At 41.7% G+C, this 7,441-nt stretch overlaps 1 pseudogene; it reads left to right on the top strand.

Annotated features, from left to right (window-relative positions):
- Window positions 1–1,910: 1,910 nt before the first annotated feature.
- On the top strand, window positions 1,911–4,212 carry LOC132533773 (protein SET-like; annotated as a pseudogene).
- The last annotated feature ends 3,229 nt before the right edge of the window (window positions 4,213–7,441 follow it).

Genomic DNA, 7,441 nt, shown 5'->3' on the forward strand with positions numbered 1-7,441 from the left:
TGGGTTTCAGGCCTGCCCCCTCCACACTGAAGGAAACCTCAGTGCTCTGGTTGCCATCGCTATCTATCTAAAAGAAAAAATAATAATGTTTAAATGTGTCAATGAAGCAGCTACATGTTAAGCTCACCTGATCAAATGTGACTCTGAGAAAAACTGACCGGAGGTCATAGTTCTTTTATTCTTCCCTATGATGTGTGTGTGTGTGTCTGTGTGTGTGTGTTTGAGATCAAACACCAGGGCCACAGGTGTGCATCCACAAAGTCTTCCACTAAGCTCTACCACTGGCCCAATGCCCTGCATGTTGAACTAAGGCAATACTCTGGACTATCTATTATGTACAGAATTGTCAGTTTAACTAGATAATAGTTTGAAAATAGGATGATTTAGGCAAATAAAAAAGGAACCATAGTGACTAAAAACATGAAAATGATGGTCAGACATGTTCACTACCATCTGAAATGAGGTTTCTTGAACCTTCTGCACCTACAGCTCACCTGAGGGTCTTACTCAGGAAAAGACCTCAGTTCTGGGGGTGTTGGGAGGGGCCCAATATTCTATGGAATGAGCTCCCACCCAGAGAGAAAGTGTCACTCTTGTAAAGCCCACTGGCATCTCTTCAATCTGTCCTCCAGAGGGTGGGTTCAAACATTCCCAGACAGGGTTATATGCAAGAGAGAGGCAGAAACAACTCTTACAGAAAAAGTGTCATTTCTGGTTCCTGTGTGCTTTCATAGCTTCTGCAACTCCAAGGTTATTAGCTGTATTCTTTGTGAACTGTTTTTTTTTTTTTCTGATTGTAGTCCAACTTTACGGGGAAAAAATTTTTTAAAAATTAATAAATAAATAAAACACATGCTGGAAATGTATTTCTTTTTCTGGACTACTAATCTTTCTCTCTGCAAAGGCTACGTTTCACAGGAGTTCAAATTATGGGCTTTTATATGTGTGTGTCTGTGTGTGTGTGTGTGTGTGTGTGTGTGTGTGTGTGTGTGTCTGTGTGTTTTCCTAGCTGAGAGAAGGTTTTTAAGTCAAGGCCTTTCTTTTTCAAGCCTAAGGACTGGCTCAAGCAAGCAAGCAGAATGGCACCTGATAATGTGTGGCTGTCTATGTTCTTCCCTGCACTCATGCAACAGAGTAGAGCACACCATTCATCCTCCAAAACCCTCGCCAAAGCATTTATATAAGCTGTGAAGAGATCCGAAAGTAGCATCAGCTCCAAAATGTAGTGTACCAAACAAGACTTTAGTCTGCTCAGGGAAACCTGGTTCTTGAACACAGTGTCCTTGTCTTTCGTTATCAGCTATCTCCATAGAATCTGCTTGGTCTCTGGATCCTTTTTTTATGTTTCCTCCCGGCAGTACAGCAGGCTGTTGGCCTTGACACGATGCATGCACCCATAGCACAGCTCCTACAATGACACCAAGGGTCTGCTTGTACCTTTTTCTTTCTTACCTTCAGAATTCTTCCTGTGCTCTCCCAAGACTGGATTTCTCCAGAACTGTGTTTGATAAAAAGATGTATGAACAATGATCAGCACAATGTGTTTGATAGGCTGAGACCTCTGGTTGCAGGAGTGGCCACAATTCTGCTTGAAGTGCAGGGTCTACATGAACTCAGAACCCTTACTCTCCCAGCCCTATTTGTGTTCAGTGGCAGACATCCCATCATTTGCTTGTCTGGGGAGACCAGTACCTGCCCTGCTTTCTCATGATCCCTGCAAGATGTAGTCTCAGAGGTCTTAGGTTCTGTTTTGGTGTTCTTTGATGGACTATGGATGCGGTATTCTATAAGAAAACAACAACCACACAATTTCACATCTAGAGTAACTATCATCTTAGAGGCAAATATAGCCAATGGAAGATGTCTCAGTGGTTCTTTTCAGGGATCTGCATTGCAGAAGTTAGGGATCTATGTGTCTGATAAGCCTGGACTTCAATCTCAGCATGCTTGCTTACAACTTTACTTTTGAACATTACGGACAGCACAGTCTCAGGCATAGAAAATGCGGTCAGCACACACACACACACACACACACACACACACACACACACACACACACACACACACACTGCCTGTGGAATTAACATTCTAAAGCAAAGTTACTAAACAAGGTAAGTGAAATCTCTAGTGTATTTGGAAACACTGATGACCATACAGTCCTACCTTCTTCCTGAGAGACTGTGAGCCCTGGACATCCCTGCTGTCCTCACTACAGAGCACAAATGGTGGGACACTCTGTGAAGACATGAATGGAAATATCTAATATTTCTGAATCAAGATACAACTCAAATTACATTTAGTAAAGTGTGCACTTCCACCCCCCCCCAAAAAAAAAAAAACAGCCTGTTACCTTTTGGTTCTTGTTTTTGTAAAGACAGACTTATTAAGTTCCAAGGTGATAAGCAATGTTACAGGTGCAATATTTCCGGAGGCTGGAATGAGTTTTTAACCTGGAGGTTTAGGTAGAAAGTTGACTGCAGAATTAAGAGAGAGAGGGAGAGAGCTGGTTTCCTTTCAAACTTTTCATTTTAGGCTTTAGAGGTCATATAGATACACTGAAGAGAGTAATACAATAGGAACCTATAATACATTCTTACTCTACACCAACAGTGCTAAGTGCTTAATATAATGCATAATGGGCAAGGGATATAGGAAAGTTTTTATGCAAAATTATTTTTTGTGTCTGACGCTTTGAGGTGACAGGTTCAGTTCCTGGCAGAGGGGGGGAGAGATAGAGAGGGAGAGAGAGAAATAGGGGGGATAGGAGAGAATGAAAGAAGATTGCATAAATAGCAACTTAAGATAACAAAGAAAATCTCTAAATCGAAGGACCAGTCCTCAGAAGGTTGTCTGACAACTTCTAGGTATCTCGAGCACCTAAAAACAAACAAACAAACAAACAAAAAACTTTGGATTTCTCCATATGCTTCAAGCAAAGTCATGAGCCACCGACATGAGGACCCTACTAATTTCTATTAAGCCACATAGCTCAGTTTAGAACTACAACTCAGGATATATATAATGGAACACAGTACATTCAGCTCACTTGATGCATTTCTTTCACCTACCTAGGCCATCCTTACCCAGCAGACATCTGAACTTTGACTCTTTGAAGTAGTAGACAGTCAGCAAAGAGTCTTAGTTGAGAATCCAGGGATTAGAGTTAAGGTGAGATAGAAAATTCTAGAAATCTCCTAGCTGGCTTGTTCATTAAGTCTATTTCATTCAGTACTAAATGGATATATTCAATTGCTTCCTATTGCTTTTTCACCAAGCTTCTTTATGGGGAGTGACAATTTTGAAGGTAGAACAGAAATATATCAAACTCTGCCAACCATTTTTTCAGAAGAGATCAGAATTGATGGCCAATATGCCAAAGTTTGGGGTAACATTTGTCAACCACCCACAAGTGTCTACACTGCTTGGGGAAGAGGATGAAGAAGCGCTGCATTACCTGACAATAATTGAAGTGACAGAATTTGAAGATAGTGAATCAGGTAACAGAATAGACTTTTATTTTGTTTAAAACCCTTACTTTGAAAATAAAGTTCTCCCCAAGGAATTTCATCTGAATGAGAGTGGTGATCCTTCTTTTTGAAGGATCCACTGAAATCAAATGGAAATCTGGAAAGAATTTGATCAAATGTTCAATTCAAACACAAAATAAAACCAACAGGAAGAGACAGCATGAGGAACCAGAGACCTTCTTCACCTGGTTTATTGACCATTCTGGTGCAGATGCAGGTGAGTTAAGAGAGGTCATTAAAGATGGTATCTGGCCAAATCCACTACAATACTACTTGATTCCTGATATGGATGATGAATAAGGTGAGGGGGAACATGATGATGATGATGATGATGATGATGATGATGATGATGATGATGAAGGAGAAGAGGAAGAAGGATTAGAAGATATGAAGAAGTGGGGGCCTGGTGGTGGTGCACATGGTTGAGCTCACGTGTTACAATGTGCAAGGACCTGGGTTCAAGCCCCCAATCCCCACCTGCAGGGGGTAGAGCTTCACAAGTGGTGAAGTAGTACTGCAGGTGTCCCTCTGTCTCTCACCCTCTCTATCCTTCCCTTCCCTCGTGATTTCTGACAGTCTCTATCCAATCAATAAATAGATAATATTTTTTTTAAAAAGAAGATATGAAGGAGATGAGGATGAAGGAGAAGAAGATGGTGATTAGGGGGAGGAAAGAGAGGAAGATGAAGGATATGACTAATGAAACACTGATGAATTTCAGCATTTTAAAATTTTCTCCTGTCCCTGGGAGCAAGTTGTATTCTTTATTTTTTTTCCATTTTTTCCCTCCCTTGTACACAGTCACCCTGTCTTTGAGGTCTTCTCTCTCCTTTATACGATAGTTATCAACTTATTGGGGGGGAATACTTTGATAAGAATAGTTGAAAAGAATCTCTATCCTTTTCTGTTCCAAACTAATATATTTTTTCATTTAAAACATTTTTAAGAAAACCTGTATCTTTCTGCAGTTAGCAGAAAGACAGACAGCTTTGTGTTGTTGTTGTTTTTCATTATTTTTATTTATAAAAGGAAACACTGATAAAACCATAGGATACAGGGGTAAAACACCCTCATCCTTTTTCAACAAAAACTTTTGGAATCAATATCACCAAGCTCTGTGGGAACAAAAAACAACTTTCTGCTCCTTCAGCTCTGCTAGAAGCTGGGCGCTTCTGTGTAGTAGTGCATAGAATTCTCGCTTTTTTCCTCCTTTCTCTCAGATCTTGAATCTGAGGGGATCATATGGCAAAGCAGGCACCTTCCCAGTTTTTGTTTGTTTGCTTGTTTTTGTTTTTGCCTCCAGGGTTATAGCTGGGGCCCAGTGCTGGCACTACAAATTGACTGCTCCTGGTGGCCATCTTTTGTCCATTGTTGCTGCTGTTATTCTTGTTACGACTGCTGTTAGACAGGACAGAGAAAAATTGAGAGGAGGGGAAGTTGGAGTGGAGGAGAGAAAAACAGACATCTGCAGACCTGGTTCACGGCTTGCAAAATGACTCCTCCCTCCCCCGCAGGGAACTGAACTGGGATCATTGTGCACATCCTTGTGCTTCACACTATGTGTGCTTAACCCGGTGTACTAGCTAGTTTTGAATCCTCATTCCCAGACTATTCCAGTCTGACTATTCCAGTCTATTTTCAGTCTGAAAATATAATTCAGGAGCTAGGTGGTGACACACCAGTACAGTGCATATGACACTGCAGAAGGACCTGGGTTCAAGCCTCTGGTCCCTAGCTGCTGCAGGGAGGGAAGCATCATGAGTGATGATGCAGTGCTGCTGATGCTACTGCTGCATATGTTAGTGCTGCAGATGTTCCTTCCCTTTCTTCTCTAAATCTCCCTTCCCTCTCAATTTCTGTCTCTATCCAACAAATGAATAAAGAAATGAAATAGTAAAGAAGTGAGTGCAGATGTAAAAATAAAAATGCAATTTCATCAAACTTTGAGCTGTGGGAGTATCATAGCCAATGAGCTTTATCAGAGTTGAACTACCATTAACTGGAGAAGAAAACCATCATAAAATTCCGTTTAAGAATCCCAATTGCCAGGAGCCATTTCTCTGCTTGATAGATGATAAGCTTTGAGATAATGGAACCCCTCAAGACAAGTGTTAATTCCCCCCTGGGCAGGCCATTTCTCCTCAGGTAAACCATTTATCAGTAATCAAGTGAGTCAACACAAGTGAGTCAACACACAGTTTGGTTTCCGCCATTTGTTGCAAGGAACATTCCGCTTTGAAGTTTGCTCCCCCTCCCCCCTCCTCCAGCATTCCCTCTCCTTCCCCAAAGCCTTATAATGCCTGGGAACACAATAAAATTTTGCAGCTTGATCAGAAACCTGTCCTGCTGTCATTCTTTCGTGTCTCGTGTCCCTTTCATTCCAGGTCTTTTTGGGTTCCTAGCCCCTGCTCACCACCCTGCTGGTTGGGGCACCAAATGTTACAAATAATCTTCTCAGTCACACTGAAAGTCACAGTAGATTAATTCGGAACCTGATACCAACTGCATTTCTATCAACAGAGCTTCTTGACCCATGACAACTAACACGATCAGGGCAGGTTAAGAAATGTACACATTGGGAGTCCGGGGATAGCGCAGCAGGTTAAGCGTACATGGCGTAAAGCACAAGGACCGGTATAAGGATCCTGGTTCAAGCCCCTGGCTCCCCACCTGCAGGGGAGTCGCTTCACAAGCAGTGAAGCAGGTCTGCAGGTGTCTATCTTCTCTCCCTCTCTCTGTCTCCCACTCCTCTCTCCATTTCTCTCTGTTCTATACAAACGATAACATCAATAACAACAACAATAATAACTACAACAATAAAAACAACAAGGGCAACAAAAAGGGAAAATGAATAAATATTTTTAAAAATCTTAAAAAAAGAGAAATGTACACATCAAGGGTGGGTTGGTGGCACAGTTGGATTACACATGACTATGCACAAGGACCCAGGTTCAAGATCTCAGCCCCCAACTGCAGGGGGTGGAGGGGGGGAAGCTTCAGGAGTAGTAAGGCAGTGATGCAGGTGTCTTTCTTCCCCCCTCAGAATTTCTCTATGTCCTATATAACTAAAATAAAACAAAATAAAAAAAAGAAAGCAGACACTGTATTACTGAGTCTCCTTGCATAAAAGTTCCTAAAATACTGGTATCTTCCCTTATGTGTAAATGGTTCAACAGATTCTGACAGTATACCAGACATTATACCAGAGGCTATGAATACACATGCTCACATATAACATATACCTATGATTTCATATCAATACTTTAAAAGAAGCATTATTCTTGGAGGATGTTAAACGGAAATGAACTCAATTTCTGTACTTTTTCTGAAAACCTAAATTATTTATTTATTAGTAAGACACAGGTTATGGAGGAGGAGAGGGAGGCAGAGTGAGAACCAGAGCATCACTCTGGCATGAGATGCCAAAGCTTGAACTCAAAACTTCTTGCATGAGAGTCCAACATCACCTCTCAGGTACACAATCACCTTTAAAAAAAAAAAATGACATACAGGGCAGGGGTAGATAGTCTAATGGTTATGCAAAGAGACTCATGCTAGAGGCTCTGAAGTCCCAGGTGATCTAAAATAAGTATTTAAGATATCACCGAATGAATGAAATCTTTAAATAAATAACAGATTTATAAGTATCCAAGGAGTCTCTAAAACAGCTGACTCAAGTACAGAGTTTTGTCATGTTCAAGAGCCAGGTTCCAGGCCCGGCCCAGCGCACTGGAGGAAGCCGCGCTGCTGTGGTCCTTAACACCATTCAACAAAGAGTCTGCAACACTGAACAGCAGCAAGAAAGCAGAGCTCTGGGACATTTCCAGGCGGCTTCCAAGGTGGCGAGCCAGGCTGCCTCCAGAGTATTCCTGACCATTTCAGGGGGTGACCTCTCCCCTGTCACACAATCTAGC

The sequence above is a fragment of the Erinaceus europaeus genome, chromosome 17, assembly GCF_950295315.1.
Source record: "Erinaceus europaeus chromosome 17, mEriEur2.1, whole genome shotgun sequence".
Lineage (NCBI taxonomy): Eukaryota > Metazoa > Chordata > Mammalia > Eulipotyphla > Erinaceidae > Erinaceus > Erinaceus europaeus.